General features: G+C 42.8%; 2 protein-coding genes across 3 annotated transcripts in view; one reads left to right on the plus strand and one right to left on the minus strand.

Annotated features, from left to right (window-relative positions):
* LOC108622841 (Mediator complex subunit 20) overlaps positions 1–15,565 on the plus strand; it is a 100,894-nt gene that overhangs the window by 29,096 nt on the left and 56,233 nt on the right. The window lies entirely within an intron of this gene.
* Positions 1–15,565, minus strand: part of LOC108622840 (facilitated trehalose transporter Tret1-2 homolog) — a 75,095-nt gene that overhangs the window by 22,360 nt on the left and 37,170 nt on the right. Inside the window, exon 1 of one of the 2 annotated variants that reach the window (XM_026811759.1) lies at positions 11,815–12,919. The exons of the other annotated variant lie outside the window; for it this stretch is intronic. The gene's annotated coding sequence lies outside the window, so the exon portion shown is untranslated. Of the gene's footprint in view, positions 1–11,814; positions 12,920–15,565 lie in introns of those variants that run through there. 2 annotated transcript variants of the gene reach the window in all.

Here is a 15,565-nt window from a genome sequence, read left to right on the forward strand (position 1 = left end):
TCCGACGTCTGATTTCTTTTTAAAAAATGCGTTTCTAAAGTGCATAAACTTTTGGGATTGACTGTATAGCCAATACATCCTTAAGAAATGCATTTAATTATTCTGATAAGAATTGCTATATGTTCTTTTGATATTTTGTTTATTCTTGGCCATCGTATGCAACATTTTTGTATGGCGCATACCAATTGGAAGATAAATGAAATTTCTGCAGTCGGTGTATTATTACGAATAGCTGACAATCTTCTCAACCCTTGATTAGCAGGGATCATGTTTCCGCAATCTCGCGCCATCAATTTCTCCCACACCCCGACAATTATGGGGTTTTGTGATAGCTATATCATGCAAGTGGTTTTAAACAACGGAATCTCAACAGAATAATTCCAATTAATAAGATTTTATTAGATCCACTAATGATTTACTATTCAAGTATGGGTCAATAATTTAGTTTAAACTGCAGTTATGCTGGAAATATAAAAAATATGGGAAAAATTAGAAGTGTAGTATGAATATTTCTAAAATCTCGATTCGGATTACTTTTTTCAATCGATGTCGTGGAGGCATAAAAATTTGTAGTCTGCTCATTGCACTTATAAACGCGTGAAGGATGTTTACCGGAGACGAGAGCAATATTTAACTCAGTTCGTCGGACGTGCACACGAGAGAGACTGGTTTCAAGGCAAGACGCGAGGGCAGGCGGAGAAGTAGTCAGAGTCGTGAGCTGACCGTAGCGAAGAATTATCCGTCCACGTGGCTCGTGATCCATGAATAAACGGCCCGGTCTACCGACACCGGTCGTGGACGTCGTTTTGGAGGCCCGGGTGTCTCTAGCCTCTTCCGTTGATAAGTAATCTTCGCTACGACTCGTGAGAGGGGAAAAAAGGAACGCACGTACGTATCACTCGTTCGATGCGTCGCGTCGCGTCGCCTGCACTCGAATGCACCGCTAGGCTCGCGCAAAGAAACGAACGTCGCGTGCTGATAGCACCACCGATCGGTCGGTTAATTAATTATCCTCGCGAGACAGCTGCTTTTTATCGAGTCTCCCGGTTATCGTCCGTATTTTTTGTCTCGGCCCCAACTTATTCCGGAATCGAAGGCTCGCAGGACGTCCAAGGGTATCAGGTTTGATGTTCAATTTATTCTGTTTTCCAGCGCGAGTCATATTCGTTTGAAACGGTTGAAAATAATGTCCTCGAAGGACGATGGGCGCTGGGAACGATTTCGTAATGGGACTTCTAAGCTTCGTACGTGACGAGCTGATATAAAATTTCCTTGATTAATAGCATTCTAAGAAATGCTCTTTATCTACCATCCCGTACGTGCTCGGAGAAAATAGTTCACGCGAAAATGGTTCTTCAACCTCTACACTGAACAAAGATCTCGCGTCATCATTTTTATATAATCGCATGAAAGATCAAAGGGATGAAAAGCTTGAAAAGAGTCGCGACAGCGCGAGTCGGTACATCGGTTTTTTTTCCCCGTTACGAACGATCAGCTAGCTTCGCGTGAACTTCCCTTAACGCTCTCGCACGAAATCTAAAAGTGTCAAAGAAAGTCGGAACGATGTTCGAAGTCTAATTCACTCAAACTACGTGATCGGAAATCGCAGCCGAACGTCCGATCGACGACAGTCGTTTCTCGTTCTATGAACACCGTTAGGCGACGACTACCAGCACTGTTCCACGCTCGTTTCGCATTCTATCCGCGCGTCACGCCGTGCGGGGGTATCGTTTACAGCGCACGTAACACGATGTACCCACGATGTAATTTCTCTGTCAGCGGAGACGAGGCTGCGTCCACATACGTCGTCGTCGACGACGTCGCGGCGCCCTTCTCGTTCCTCCGCTGCATTTATAGGGTTATACGCCTGCTTCGCCGTCGCGTCGTGTACGTACGGATTCGGCACGCGTTCTTCAAGCCCGTCGACCTCTCTAAAGGTATCTATTCATTTGTATCGTGTCTTCGTAACGTACCATCGTTGCCTGTGTTTGTAACTAAGCGCACTGTTCGTAAGTCTTACGATGTATTGTAAAACAGAGCGAGTCAATAGTCATTATGGTGTTCAGTTTGCGATAAAGAATCAGAGAATGCGTTATCTTCGTCTTTTACCAGGAACAAATGAATCGATATGAATTATTTTTGTTCGAAGAGGAAATGTCTATGCCCGGGTCTCGATATCTGAATATTTCGGTCAGATATTTTGGTGAACTACCGACTGACAGATTTCACGTTATAGTGACCCACATTAAACCCTCGTGAATCTTCAGTATGGCATTCGAACATTGAGTAGTATTTACTATTTACGTAAGTACGTTGCGTAACTATCGTAGCGATTACAAGACCACGATTGATCGATCGCGTCAAGTCGACATTTCGCATCGTTCGAAATCGCATCGAGCGCGCCTTGGATCGTGACCTGTAATCGTCGGCGCTACATTCGAACCGGAGCACGCATTGTTCTCTGCACGCGGCTCCCTTTTTTCATAATTTCCACTGTCGCAATTTTTTCCCTTCTCATTTCGGAGAACCGTTCCGTACCAGCGGAACGATACGATGGTACGGGGCAATTGTTGATCGCGACAAATGAGAACAGACAGTCTGGAAATCGTACATTTCGGTCGAGCGTTGGGCGCCTACAGGCGAAGTCGTTTAAAAATAAATCCTAGCGTCTCTGCAACCCATCACAGGCAGATACGAAACCGGCGAACGGGTGTTCTACATTTCACCTGGTCGCGTCTAGTTCGACTATGCCGTCGTTAATTGAAGACATCGCAGCAAGACACGCACAGTTTCATTTTGAGTAACGTCGAATAAATGATAAAAAACTTCTTATACAATTATTGCTTTTATTTGACATTAAAATGAGAGAACTAATTAAAAAAGATATACTTTCACAGTATTGAGTCTTATTTTTGATGGATTTTTCAAATCTGCATAAAATATTTAGTAACTGCAGGTCTAAAATTTGCAGTAAACGATCTCATCGGAATTACATCAAACTTGCACTAAAAATTTCTTCCTACGTATATTTCATGCCACAACTAAGAAACTGTAATTTAAATCTCATCACTGAAACGTCTTCAGTTGAATCCCACCTCTCCATTCTTTTTCGAATGCTACAGATTCTGCTGATCTCATTTGCGGTATTAAGGCAGAATCCTTTCCCGGGAAGCTGAGAAGAAAAATTTCTCAAATCACCGAATTTGAACGCTTCTCGTGAGAGATATTCGAAAGATCGAAGGCCCTTCAAAGACGTTTCATCGCGACACCGAAAAATCGTGTAGACGAATGTTCTCGGGCGTGTTCCTCGCGGCGTTCAAATATTTGCGGCTTTCGCATCCGAGCTACTTTTCCTCGCGTTTCCCGGGAAAATCTCGGTCGCAAGCCTCCGTTTTTTCATGAGGATCATCCTACAACCGCCCACTGGTACACTTCTTCCTTGCGGGTCTTGCGATTAGATATTTACACACGAAGTTAGACTCTCTTCATTTTACCTACCGTTCAATTATCATCAGCACACAGCTGGTTTTATGCATTTACATAAAAACATAATGAAGACGTACAGAATATCAAGAGTGAAACGTATATTATTATTTTGAAAAAATAAACAAAATTCTTATTCAGAGATCATTTTCGAGATTTGCATTAGAAATGTTTTAATTTGCATAAAATTTCACATTCTAATCGTAAGACGATTGGATTCACTCTTACTAATTGAAGGAAATGGGAAATTACAGGAAAACAATAATGATTGATGCTATTGAGTTTACGATTTAAGAAAGGAAAGTACACTGCGTGTCTGATGGATTTGCGGAAAAATTCGATGTCCAGGAAATATAAAGAATGCATTTAATGTGCAAAAGTATGAATTATGTATAAGCATAAGCAAACGTCATTCCGTTTGAAGTCCCAATATAAATGTCACTTATTAAATTGGCATCACATATTCCGCTGTCTATTAATATAAATTTATTCGTTATTGAAGAATTGTATGGTCATAAGACAATTGAATTGGGTAATTCGTTTGAAATGTAATTTCGGAGCGGCACGACGTACTCGAGGACGTCCGAAGATCGAAACCGATGCGTCGATGTGTCGGGTGTCACGGAGATTAAAGTGAAATGCCGTTCACGCAGTAACGGAAGTCATTCACTAGCACCGCAGACGGGATACTCTAAATGTGGAACGTCGAGTGGCCGTCGACTTGAATAAATAATCGGCTTTTACGAGCGTGGAATTGGCTGCTGCCTTTCCACCGATCGTTGACGATCGTCAATCGATTCCACTCGAAAAACAACCTTCAATCTTTCTATCGATTTGCCAATTTTCCCACCAAGAGAGCTCGATCTGTTAATCGAATAAAATAACAGGTGTCACAGCTATTTGGAATGCTTGAAACATTTCAATTTATTATCAGGTGCATGAATAATTGTATTATATATAATAATTCTTTATCAGAGAAATGATTAATAAATTATAATTTATTATGGCAAATTGCTTTCATTAACGTGGGGTGTGTCACTTATTACGTATAAAAAAAGTGCAATTTTTTGTACGCCTAATTTGGATTAATGAAAGAACAAAATTGTTGATAAGAAGAAGTAATCGTGAAATGAATTTGAATCATAAAATAAATCGGTCCTTTGTCACGAAAAGCGTGGAAGAATCGATTCAGCGTCGATTTCGAGCGTCACCGGGCCGTCATCGTCGCGCCGACGGAGATAACTGCTGAGAATAACGTTTTCTATGCCCCAGTTTGAACGGTAATCGCACTTTTGGTTTCTTCTATTCAGCATTGTGCAGGCCGAACTATCGCTACCGCATACATGCATAACATGCACGCTCGCACACAATCGGGACTTGGAAACAGCGATGCCACTTTTTACACCATACCTGCGCCCCTATTGTTCTACCCGAGTTTTTCAAACACCCCGTTCGAACTCTGACATTGGCCTCCTCGCGCGCGACTCAGTTTTATTATAGTAGCCGACTATACGCGTGGACGAAGGTGCTCATATCGGCCGTCGAGCTTGTCCAACCCCTTCCCGACACCTGATGCTTCATAGTGATCGGAACTTGGAAAAATATTTAACGGAAAGTGAAAATTGATAATTTTATGCACTTATATGAAAATTATAAGTAGTGTGTATATAAAACCACCAAAAGTTCATATCATGTTTATTTAAAGTAGATTTTTTAAATTGACACTCTAAATATTTTATCTTGCATCGAAATCTGCGGTCTATGTACGATAAGTAGATTGCAGATGTTTATGCAAATTCTCATTTTCACAAATAAAATTGAAGAAACGAAATGCATACATTTAGATATTGGTTTTCTCTTTTAACTATCATAAACTGTATTTTACTATGGAAATTTTGTATTTCTATTAAATTATTTAAATTTCATACATGCATAAACATCCGCAGTTTAATGATAAGAACTGTACAGGCCATTACCCGTGATTCATTATCGGATACAGTAATATATTATTTTATAAATGGCTGTTTATTCTGGTTTTCAATACGCGAAAGGTAGGAGGAAAAATGTGTGACAAGTATCGTAGTATGACTCATCGTATTGCCTCCTGATTAAAATAGAAAGTAACAATCGCAGGAAGAGAAACCGTTACAGATAATAAAAGTATTTAGTATTTAGCAATTTCACGGGTGAAGAGAGTGCGGCCAGACTGTATTAGAAATCTATTAGAACGAATCGCGAAGAAGCCGGCGTGCCCCAGAGACGCCTGAGCACCGCTGAACCATAGATGGGTCCCACGTACACGCGTTCGATGTATTCAAAGGTGCAACCCTTTCATTAGCGTGTGGGCCACGCGCTCTATTATCCCCGACAAAACACCCGATTCCATTGTCGACCGTCGAACAATGCAACGTGTCGCGGTCACGTGTTCCACTTTCGATCGTTATTCGCGAAGTGTGCGCATAAAATTGGCAAATTCACGCGCGAGGATGCGGTCGGGGCGTTCTTTTAACAGCTGTCGATACCGCTCGCGCGAGTATCGAAGAATTTCATCGAGGAAACAGTCACTTTTCCCCGTTTGATTTGACTCGACGCGTTTGCCAATTCTTTCTGCTCGCGGCCCTCCTTTATCCTGTTCGGCACCGTGGCGGGTCGCGTGTCGACAGAATTAAAGGTCGACTAAATGGAAAAATCGCATCGCAACGGCGGCGCGCTGCTACAATTTGCTGAATAAATTGGACGAAGTGTTTGATTGATCCGATTTTATTGGGCCGCGTTGCCGGGCTCGCGACAGCTTTGACAGCTGTCGCGGTACAGTCGTGTTCTCCTGGTTAGATAAAAGCCTTTGCGAAACGATCATTTCCTACTCTGTTTCGATCGGCGTATCGCACAGGTCCCGATTTAACACCGCCATCAGCTTTTTCGCGCGCCATCGACCTGTCGTTACCAATGAAATTTTATGCGACTTTAATGTGTCACTTGAAATTATTCAGCATTCATTGATTTCATATTAAAGACATGGTAAAGAAATAATCTTTGACTCGACGTGATCTTCGTCGGATAATGAATTCATACACGTTTTAATAAAATCGTTTAATGAAACGACGTTCGATACGATACTTTTTGTCGACTCATTCTGTGTGTACGTTTCCCTTTGTTTGCATGTTCGCATCGATCTTGAATAATGTTCAAAGGGAATCTCGAAAGGGTGGAATTTTTAATACCGTTTTGATGTTTCGTTAACAAACGATCAGTGTATGGGAGCAATAGAAGTGAGTAGAGAAACAAAAATCGTAGGAGGGTTCGACCGGTTCGAAATACCTCCCTCACGATTTGGAATAAAGGGGGACCGGATAAGAGGGTGGCAATCGAGCCGATGAATATGCAGAAAATTTCGTTGCTTTGTCCCGGCAGTCGAAAAAGAGAACTTGAAAAAAGCTGAGCGAAAACGGTTCGTGGCGATCAGCTCGGCACGTGCTGCTCGCTGGACAAGAGGCAAATTACGTCGCGCACCGCCGCGGACCGATTCTTCTCTCCGTTTGCAAACATACTTGTGTTGCAGCGAACACGGAACAAGGCAAATCTCCGAACGGGAACAGCGGCGCGGACAACGAAAATATTAGCCGACAGTGCGGCCACATTCTTCAACAGATTACCTGTTTCGCTTGTACTCGGTAGTCCGTGCCCGCGCACGGTTTTCGGCCTTCGAATAATGAATTCACTGCCACTTTAGCATCGATTGTGTTCCACTGTTATGCTAATTCAAACCGGCTCGCGCCTGTCGGCCACTGATTAACGAACCAAACTTCTATTCTTAGTTACCTCAGATTCTATTTTATCGCCTCTGTCTTTCGTTCAAGTAACTTCGATATTAATTAGTCAGATTGTGTTTCAACCTCTCGACACTCCTTCATCGTGCAGCTTCACCTGCGCTTTGTTAGCCATTTAATATCGAACACTTTCGTCGCGATCTTCACCGTCAACGGTGCTCTACTTCAATTTACTATTCAGTTTTCGTCACGAATCCCGAGGCGAAGCGTTTCGCGACACGTACGCGTGGAGAGGATCAAGAGCGATACGGATCCACGGTCCCGGTTTCATCACAATAGGAAACGACTGTCGAGTGATACTTCCGACAAGGCAATCCACTGAAATAGATGAAGATACTTCTCGCGGCGCACGCACGTGCACGAACTTCGCTTTCCCCCCTACTTTACAATCAAGTGGTCTCGGTATGAAAAAGCGAAATCACTTGAACTTGCGAACTTTCTGCAACAAGTCTACCTCGATTTTTTATGCATCCACTTTTACAGTTAGACAAAACAATTCCCGACCCGCTTGGTACGTGCAGAAATTATATTAGTATAAATATCTTTGTTGAAGCACGTAGTTGAACATTTGGGTGATGGTTTTTTTCTTTATTCAAAAATGTTTTTATGACTTGGTACCGGTAAGGGTTTTATGACTCTTTATTCTTGTCAGAGTTGGTCACCGTTTGGGGTCCAAATGTCTTGCGGATCGTGACCATGATTTAGGAACAGATGTCGTCTTTTATGCACCGTAAAGTGTCGGTTTCTACTCCACCCAAAATGTACCTAAATGTACTCGAACCAGAAGTGTACCCCTAATAAAATTAAAAAATCTTGCTACCTTGCAGTTAACCTCAGAGAATTTCTTAGAACTTTCCATTTATTAATCGACATGAAGAAAAATTCCTACTGTACAGATTTCCATGAAACACGACTTAAAACTAAAAATATGAATTCATTTTTTAGAAAATTATAAAATCGCTATTCTTAAAAATATCTTGTCTAGTTTCTATAAAGAAAGTTGCCACTGCATAATGCGAATTTAAATTTTATATTTAAGTGGGAAATCGTTTAGGGTAGCTGTAGTATACGTCGTCAGTAAAATTATACATAAATCATAATAAATCGTATAAAAATCATCACGTATAATAAACAACATAAAATCATTATAATTGAAAGAATTCTCGTTTTCATTAAAACCGGTCTGTGAAAATTATTTATATTCAATTCGAAGTAAAATTTTATTCAAATCGTTTACGCAACGGTGATACGATACGATACGATACGCAGCATAAAGTCTAACAGTGTTTGATAAATTTTCTCGTTTTCCTAGCAAGGCCATTCATCACGTTTCTCTAGCATCCACTTCCTGGAGGCTCGAAGTTAACGATTTCCTCATAGAATTCGGTGGCTCAAAGTGGCGTGATCAGGCGAACGCATTACGCGTTTTGTCCGACGATTTCATTCACTCTCTTTCGCGCTCATTCACCGCGTCGCGCTCTTTCATCGGAGGTCGACGTCGAATGAATGGAGACGCGTGATCCAGTTGATTTATTCGCTTCTTCGGGCATTACAAAATGCATTACCGGATTGTTTCGCTCGTCTAAGGTGTTGCCTGCGAGAGATTTATACCGCGCGCCGAGACCATCTTGAAAGGGGCGTATTTCCGTGATATCGCGATAGAAAAAAAGACTAGGTGAACGGCCGATATTAGAAGTTGATTATATCGATGGTTTATGGGGCGTTTTCGCTTGTCGTCGCGCGCGTGTAAAATTAATCTGCTTTAATATATTCCGTCGCGGGGCCAGTCAGATATCGGAGGATTTATAGTGTTGTCAATGGGAAAGTAGCAGAAACTCTGTGTACGTACGTATGTACGTTTGCGTTTGTTTTTGTTGCTACGTGGAACGCGGAGATACTGAAAGCGCGCCAAAGATATTGACTCTGTTTGTTCGCCGGATTCCTTTTACCATTGCTTTGACCGTCCGATTTATGGAATCGATCCGGTCCGGAGACGTTAGATACCAAGAATTTACGACGTCTAGGTGTTCCTCGTCTTGGATATAATTTACGAAACACAAAGGCTCGGTTCGCTTTAGTTTCGTCGTTAGATCTCCGCTGGAGTCCTCCGTGTCACGGACGCTTTGAAATTTTATTTCCGTCGGGAGCGATCATCGATTCCGCCGTAGAGAAGTGTTTGCAACTGGTCCACGTTAACATGTGTCCCTGTCGTCGAGAAAACTTGAACGGGCCAACCGGGACGCGTCGCGGACCACGTGTTCTTCGTGAACTTCCCGGAATAAAAGGAGTAATGTAAACTCTGTTGAGAAATTACGTTCCTCTTGTTGATACTTCGTTTTTCCGTACCGAATGGAATTCAATTTTCCTGTTGAGAAAATATTTTCAAACCCGAAATATCTTCGGGTCCCTTTCACGAGTTAACGCGTGACGGCCGCTTTCCGTGAAAATTAACAGATTCGCATAGTTCAAAGATAACTTCGTTTGGTTTACAGATTTGGCAAAGCCTTTCGATATCTCTTTGTATAAGAACAGTCTTCTTTGAAATTGTCCATATTGTATACCGAAGGGAAAGGAAGACGATTATGCAAACGCCGACGAATTCGTCGGTAACTCGGCTTAAAGAACCGTAGGTATCAATAACTCACTAGATATTTTCACGGCATTAGTCAAGTTAGGAGAAATAGCCCTTAGAACCTGATTCATCATACCCTCTCCCGTATCGCATTCCAAAGGAAAACAAGCCTGAATCCAGAAGTCTCTCTTTAAACTTTCCCACAATCTCTATCAGCTACTCGAGAATGTACGTACGTTTTACAAAAATTATCCCCTGCGTAAATACAATTATTGATAATCGGAATTCCGGTGCGTGCCGATTTCCGTCGAAACCGGAACAATACTGGGGAACGATTAAACACGCCACCGGGCACCAGCCACGGAAACGATTTTATCACGCGACGTAAGTGGGAGTGCGTTAAATTGCGTTCAGCCCAGAAATTATATGACCGAGTGGACAGCTAACGAATGTGCAGGCCATTCACACTGGAAATGTACTTGCGTATGAAAAGTGTTCGTGTAAGGTGCGTATCCACTTGTATCATATTCTATCACCGTCGTCTATCAATGTTGCATATCACAGTTACGTATTAACATTGCGTATCATAGACGCGTCTCATAATTGCGTATCATCGTTGCATACCTGCCGCGCACAAGGCGCATAATTCTTGTGACTTGTTATAAAACATACAACGTGAGTCGATAGGAATTATTATTTAAAATATAGTAAATTTGCCAATTTATATTTACTGGCTTTCTTTTCTTAGAATTTTATATACGCAATCTTAAGCCTTAAGGAAGATTTACTATAACATAACTTACTAATTTCAGAAACTCATACAAATTAATTGCGATTTGCTAATACATGAATTCAATAAGCTTTATTAATTACTCTTCATTAGTGAAATTATTTCAAGTAGTTCTATTCTTTTATTTTAAGTATAATTTTATTGAAACAACGTTCAAGATTTATTATACGTTGAGATTTGATGTATACAATTTTAATCTTTTCTAGTTTAATTTCATTCATTCTAAATCCTCAATCTTGAATTAAACATCTTAAACTTCGAACTAAAATTTCAAATCCTGATGAATATAATGACAGAATGATATAAGGTGGGATATGTAGAATAATTCGTAGAACTCGATTGCAATGCAAATGAATTCTTACTAAAATCCGAACTATATAAAATCCTAGCTAACAGCTTGCTACTTTGCACTTTATCTCAGAGTCTTTGAGTTTCGCTGAAACTTGGTCGAAGATAAATGTTCATGTCTCAAGTTCCACTGCACATTTCGCTCTACTGCTACTCATATGCAACAGTGACACGATACGAGTACACAATCCTGTAGATGTAATCGGTTTGGCAAGTGCTGATCAATAGAAGCAAGTACGGTTTCCTGTCGCTTAACAGTACTTTCTATATGTGTAATATCATCTAACAGTACTTTCGATTAAAATTGAATACCTTGCCAATGAAACGTATCGCTACGATAGTACAGTTTTTTTAAACATTTTACTGCAGAAATAAAATGGAATCAAATGTTGCAAGGTAATTAGAAGTTTTGTTGGGGATTGTTCCAAGTGCTAGGGTATTGCACACATTGTCGTCGGCGGTATCGCGGAGCCAGTGGTTGCTACGTCTGACGATAACGCGGTATCTTAATTATGCCTCGAGTGTGTAATTATTTATACTTACTGCGCTTAAACGAGATTGCGTATCGAAAGGTCGCGCGGCGTTATGTGTCTCTGATTGATAGCGGATCGAGGATAGGCAGATTACATGTGTACCTAAGATCGTTTGATAAATAAAGTGTCCGCTACTGGACGTTAAAAGCGTGATAGCGTAATAATACCCTTGACGGTTTTCATTAGAATAGCAGGTGTACACTTTTAACATCCGACGCGTAAAGACTGTAATTGCGATGTTCCAATCAATGTGAGACTTACGATCGAAACTGTTCCCGGTGATGCCGAGCACGTGGTTCTCACGCCGGGATACACAGCGAGCACGTGCTACTCTCCTTTTGGTCCTCTCAGTCCGTCGACGTACACCCTCTTCCACCGAACTTCGAATCGACACGATCTTTTTCTCAAAATTCTTACATTTTGTGTCACTTCACAAACTTGTCCGATCCACTCGAAGATCTCTGAACGCGCCACGAACAAGGAAGGTCAGTGCGCGATATCTACGTCCACTGGACGCGACACACGTTCCTAAGCAAATTCTAAGTCGGCGAAAATAAATTTGTGTATCAACTGTGACACAATTTAACCGAGGATCATGGGCCGTCCGATAGGGAGAAGCCAGTCGGGCACGATGATTTACGAGCGCGAGCAGACGGTCAATGACAGTGCATGCGCGCGGGCCCCGGTGGACGGCGAATCGTCTTAATTAGGCGCGATTAAGCGAGACACGCGCTTTCCTCTCCTATCGTCGTCGCACCGACCGTCGGCCGTCTCCTCTTCCGCGCGAGCCGATGGATGGACCGAGCGCGGCAGAAACGATGTAAGCCCCGTTACGCTGCGACTTACCCGCTTGCTGACCATCGTAGCACTGAGCTCTCTTTCGAAGCGCGTAGGGCTTCGAGCCGCGACAGCCTTCCCATTCCCGCCACCCGCTTGCTTTCGTTCACCATCTCGCTCGCGCTTCCACGCGAGACGAATCCGCTTCTCTTCACTCTTACACCTCTCGCCGGTATCACTGCTCCACGTGTGTACGCACGTGGTAGCACACACGCGAAACGCACACTCGGAGTGGTCCCTCCGTTGATCCTTCGGGATCTGGACTCGCGAGCTCTTCCGGGAGGGCAAGGGCGCTTTGTGAAGGAATCATCCCGAATTTAGTAGTCTGTTTTTGATTCCAAGCAAAGGAGTGGCCCCGGAATAAAGATAGAAGGATTAGGTGGTAGACGTAGGCTAAGAATTATTTATTATTAGTTTCGTTATTTATTCCGTCCGCGAGATTTTAAGCCATGAAAGAAAACAGATTCACAGAAGTGCGAAACCTCTTAGCAGGGTGTAAATAATTTGGGAAACAGAGAGTCAAGTAGCTTCTCTGGTATCCTCGAGGGGTTCTGCAGAATCCGTCACCCAAATCCTATTTTCGTAACGAATATTAATTATTTATTATTGGTTTCATTACTTGTTTCGTCTGAAAGAAAATAGCACTGCCTTCAAACGTTAAAACGAAGTGCGAAACCTCTTAGTAAGTTTTTGTGAATAATTTGAGAAGCAGAGAGTCAAGTAGGTTCTCTGGTATCCTCAAGGGATCCTGCATAATCCGTCGCCGAAATCTTTTCTCCGTAATAGATATCAAAGTCTCTTTTAGAACAGACGTCGATCTTCTAATCTAAATCGAATGCGCGCAACCTCTTTTCTCGTAAAGGCCAAGTTCATAGATTTAGGTTTGAATACGAGGAGCATAGAGTCTCGGTGAAATAGACCCTCGGTGCAGGTTGCGTGAAAGATGCAAAGTTCGGAGCACGGGCGTAATTTCCCGCGGCGCAGAGGCTATCGTCACACAAGAACTCGCTTTTTCGCAGAAAGTTCGCTGCAGAGTCCCGGAATCATCCCTTTCGGAAACTTTCGTCGTCAGTTTCGCAGTGAATCGATAGAGGAGCGTAGCAAGTCGAACCGAACCATCCGACCCCGATTCACCCGCTCGCAGGCATCCTCCACCGAATATATACGTTTCATTAGAGCGGCTACCCGCCCATTCCTTTTTTTCCGCGAACTTTCAATCGCTTCGAGGATAATTAAGTGTTCGGACCATCGAAATTATCGGGTTCCGTAAGTTTCGCGTTAATTGGAAACGCGTTAGTAGCTTCAAGAATTAATAACTCTAATTTTTCACAATCGCATTATTTACCGTTGCCAATATTAGTAAAAAAAATAATCTTTCAATTACATACGCGCAATACTTCCCGTAAATATACTGTTTTATGATCAACAGTGTTCTTTACACGAATCATTCATAGTTTCTGTTTACTTGATTTATTCTGCGCCCCACAAAGAACCGTAAACGCTCTCCTCGTTCCTTTCGTTCTCCACTCGAAAGCTCGTAATTACCATTGCGACTGCATCAAAGAGTTTCCATGGTAAACAGTCCGATTTTCAGAGGGTCTCCCGACGCAATTCATTACAGGAAGGAAGCATCATGTGCTTGCTTCCTCGTATCACCGTTGCATACCATCGTTTGATATGATTTTTTATATAATGTATTATACGTGATTTATGTATATTGTGATACGATACAAGCGGATACGCGGGTTTATTAATTGCCCAGGCCGGACGCGCAGCGCGGAAGACGAACAGTTTCGTTTTTGCGAATGCGCTCGACGATTTATCCTCCGTGTTTTACGATCCTTGCGCGAGAATAATCGTGTTTATTATCCTTTCCCGGCAAAGGTCAGCCGTGGATCGTTTTTACTCATTCATAGAGCTCGCGGGGTCGGCGGCTGGTCGTTTTTCCATCGGCTCGAATCAGGGAACGCGTTGAAGTGAGGTCCCGGGGTTGAACGAGGCGCGACGCGAACGCATGAATCATCCGCGTTCGGAAATATGCGATCCGAAATGGAAAGAAAGGATTCCCGTCTCGTCTAGACGAGGGATTCCTCTTCTCACCGAATTTTTTCCCCGGGAACTTTGATCCGTCTGGCATCCCGACGGTTTCCTCCTCCCGGCGGGATTAAAAGTATATTTATCCATGAAACCGCGCGCCACTCTCGAATCGTGTCGATTACCGGCTATTTTTCCACGGCAAATACGCGTTCGAAAAAATCGGATATTAAACCTGACGCGATGAAAGATAAAAAAAATTGTTCTGCAAACCCTGGCCGCGCAGACGCGCCGTTCACAATGGGGCGACGCGACGCATCGTGACGGGACAAATCTAAATGCAAATCGATAAATACTCGCATAATTTCGAAAGGCAGGCGCGCGACGTTATGGATGCACAAACGAGCAAGTTCCTTTCTTCGCGATGTCGCGACACCTCCAATCGAAATTCAAAAAGGAGAATGAAACTGAAAGAGAATCAAGGGGTGGAGTCGGTGGACAAATCTTTGGGACCAGTATTGGAGCAACAAAAATATAGGCATAAATGTTTGCCAAATAGTTCGAGGATGAGCGAAGTTTAAAATCTGCTAAGGGAAAACGCGATGACTTTATTGAATAAGTATTGACTGAAAACGGTACGGGATATCAGACGGGATAAAAGGAGAATTGCCAAGAGAACGGGAAACAAACATCCGTCGTAGGAACGGAAAAAATCGGAATCCGTTTTTACGGCATCGTGACGAGACGTCGGTCGGAAATCGCTTGTCGTGTTTCGTCGCAAGCGAGATGCGTTTAAACGTGTGCAGCAGCAGCAGCGCAGCGCGCATAAGTAAAAGCGCACCAGGTGCGCATACTTATCAGGCCGGCCGCGGCTCGCCATTACTCATCGTTCAGTCGACGAGCGTACGTCGAGTTAGCGTCGTTAATGGAATTTCGTTTCAAACGTTTCAACCTTCGCGCTTCGTGTCAGATCGATCGTGAGACGACCGATGCGACGGATAAAAGTTCACGCGGATTCATGATGTTTTACCATTATTTCTGATTATTGATCAGCGCGTGAAATATTGATTTTCCAGTAACGCTAAACGAAGTCTGAACGAGCTCTTTACAAAATTCATTCCCAACTCGGTCTTGTGTATTC

This window comes from Ceratina calcarata, unplaced genomic scaffold, assembly GCF_001652005.2.
Source record: "Ceratina calcarata isolate Rehan_Ccalc_2016 unplaced genomic scaffold, ASM165200v1 scaffold246.2, whole genome shotgun sequence".
NCBI lineage: Eukaryota > Metazoa > Arthropoda > Insecta > Hymenoptera > Apidae > Ceratina > Ceratina calcarata.